Source organism: Lycium barbarum, chromosome 5, assembly GCF_019175385.1.
Source record: "Lycium barbarum isolate Lr01 chromosome 5, ASM1917538v2, whole genome shotgun sequence".
Lineage (NCBI taxonomy): Eukaryota > Viridiplantae > Streptophyta > Magnoliopsida > Solanales > Solanaceae > Lycium > Lycium barbarum.
In genome coordinates, this window is record NC_083341.1 from 80,714,911 (window position 1) to 80,718,434 (window position 3,524).

Genomic DNA, 3,524 nt, shown 5'->3' on the forward strand with positions numbered 1-3,524 from the left:
TTATCCTTGTTTTTGGTTCCAAGCAAGGTGGTGATAGTCTTTATCTTGTTTTCAATAGTGTGTGGTGTGTCTTTATCACATTAATTGATTTCAAGTGGTGACTTAGGAACTTTATTTGTTTTGATCATTCAAGAACGCGGTTCTTGATTAAAATTCGTTCTAGTTCATACCCAAAACCTTAATTTTCTTTCCATCGTGCCGGCCTCAATACTTACTTGATTTAAACGATTCAATAGTTATTTTTATAGTTCAGATTGTCATCTTTCACATAGCTTTTGAATCACTTTAATCCAACGCCTATAACTTGAGATACGCCGGTTTCTTGAATCTGCCCATCAAATCGCTTCAAGAACAAGATCCTGGTCGATTGGTTCTTTGTTAACTCGAAGAATCACATCAATTTGGTATCGCTATGTGAAAGATGACAATCTGAACTATAAAAATAACTATTGAATCGTTTAAATCAAGTAAGTATTGAGGCCGGCACGATGGAAAGAAAATTAAGGTTTTGGGTATGAACTAGAACGAATTTTAATCAAGAACCGCGTTCTTGAATGATCAAAACAAATAAAGTTCCTAAGTCACCACTTGAAATCAATTAACGTGATAAAGAAACACCACACGCTATTGAAAACAAGATAAAGACTATCACCACCTTGCTTGGAACCAAAAACAAGGATAAAGAACACCAAATAGAGAAAATAACTCTATTGCAAAATTTAGGTTTCTGCTCAAAACGTGAATAGTATATTTACAAGTCATGAGAACCCTTTATATAGGCCTAGGTTCTCTTCTTTTATGACTACAAATCCATATTCTACTCTAGAAAGGAAATAACTAAAAACAAGGAAAATAAAATCCCTATTCTACAAGGAAAAGAATAAAAAAAACTAGAATCCTACTAGAACTAGGATAAAGATCCTACTAATGATAGGAAATTAAATCCTACTATAATATAAATCAAGAAACAAGAAACCTATTTAGAAAAGGATTCAAGAAACAAGAATGGGAAATAATCTTCAAACTTGAGCTTCTTGGACTTTTCTTTTTCTTGAATTTCAATCTTGTGTTTCTTGATTTTCTTGGATTTCTTGATCTTCTTCATCTTTCATCATTCTCCCCTTGTTGATAAAGACTCGTCCTCGAGTCTAAAGGCTCCATAAACGATGAAAGATTAGCAACAAAAACAAAATGGGTACAACCCATACTCACCAGGCTCTAAGTTGCAATTTTCTAGCTTGTCATAGAGCTTCATCATGTTGAAAGAAAGTTTTACATATGGCCGAACTAAATCCCACTTTCTTAGTATTAACTTTTTTCCATAATTTCTCAAACCTATCATCTTAAACCGATCTTCATGAATCTTGAATACTCCCGTGTCGATGCGATACTTGTATGCAAAATCTGAGTGAGTGCCACAAAAACGTTTAAATAAATCAAATTCATGTACCTTTGGATCAGGGTTAGAGAATAAATCATGTCTTCTTATGAGCTCCTTGATGATTTTGATGCTCTCATATTTGACATGATTATAGCCATTAACCTCAATGAAATTGAGAGATATTAAATCTACACTTTCTTGCAAAGATTCAACCCTTTGAGGAATAAATCTTGCTCGAATTAGATAATAAATTAAACTCTCATTCATAAACTCCTTTTTCAGCAACTTATTCTCTTTCTCTTCCAAATCTTCATAGACTATTGGTCCTATGCAATCCGTTACTTTGGTTGGTGTGGAGTAAGAAACAAAATCTGTATTCTTTTTGAAATCCCTTTGTGGAAACTCAATCTCACAAATAGCTGGATGCTCTAATGGATCCTCATCAAACTTTGGAGGTAAATCCTCAACTTGTGGATCCAATTCATTCTTCTCCTCCGTTTTCTGTTCCATATTTATGGGACCAATGATTTGTAATTTGGTCACAAAAGAATCATCAACATACTTGGAGTTTTTAGCAACATCTTCTGGAGTCAAGGGAACCAACTTAATTTTCCGTCCATCCTTTGTAAAAGAATAGGTATTACGATATTCATCATAGTTAGCACACCTTTCATACACCCATGGTCTTCCAAGTAATAAGTGGCAAGCATCCATCTTTGTTACATCACACCAAACAACGTCTTTATATATTTTGCCAATAGAAAAAGAAACTAGGCATTGACGAGTTACCTCTAAACCATCACCATTCTCAAATTCGATGCTGTAAGGATATGGATGATGCTTGGTTGACAAGCCAAGTTTAGAAACCATCTCTTCAGAAACAACATTAATATGACTCTCATTATCAATGATCACCGAACATACCTTACCATGTGAGGTACATCTAGTGCGGAAAAGATATTCCTTTTTCTTTTCATCTTCTTGAACCCAACGTCCTCTTCTTTCTTGCATATAATCCATGAAATTACTCAACTGAGCTCTGATACCAAATTAATGTGATTCTTCGAGTTAACAAAGAACCAATCGACCAGGATCTTGTTCTTGAAGCGATTTGATGGGCAGATTCAAGAAACCGGCGTATCTCAAGTTATAGGCGTTGGATTAAAGTGATTCAAAAGCTATGTGAAAGATGACAATCTGAACTATAAAAATAACTATTGAATCGTTTAAATCAAGTAAGTATTGAGGCCGGCACGATGGAAAGAAAATTAAGGTTTTGGGTATGAACTAGAACGAATTTTAATCAAGAACCGCGTTCTTGAATGATCAAAACAAATAAAGTTCCTAAGTCACCACTTGAAATCAATTAACGTGATAAAGAAACACCACACGCTATTGAAAACAAGATAAAGACTATCACCACCTTGCTTGGAACCAAAAACAAGGATAAAGAACACCAAATAGAGAAAATAACTCTATTGCAAAATTTAGGTTTCTGCTCAAAACGTGAATAGTATATTTACAAGTCATGAGAACCCTTTATATAGGCCTAGGTTCTCTTCTTTTATGACTACAAATCCATATTCTACTCTAGAAAGGAAATAACTAAAAACAAGGAAAATAAAATCCCTATTCTACAAGGAAAAGAATAAAAAAAAACTAGAATCCTACTAGAACTAGGATAAAGATCCTACTAATGATAGGAAATTAAATCCTACTATAATATAAACCAAGAAACAAGAAACCTATTTAGAAAAGGATTCAAGAAACAAGAATGGGAAATAATCTTCAAACTTGAGCTTCTTGGACTTTTCTTTTTCTTGAATTTCAATCTTGTGTTTCTGGATTTTCTTGGATTTCTTGATCTTCTTCATCTTTCATCACTTCATCATCCATATCTTCTCACATCTCTTTGCTCCAAAAACGACCATGTCTAACAAAAAAGCTTCATCCTCTAATGCCTCAGAAGTCAACCCCTCTCATTCTTCTCCTAAAAAGCCTACTTCAACCAACCCACAAACAAGTTTGCTGTCTCCAATAGTCCCCATTCCAAAAGACCGAAACCCTAAAATATCCTCACCAAAATCTGCTGCTGGTTCCTCTAGAACTCGTAAAAGCCAAATCCCAAAGAAGTTCGTGCCTA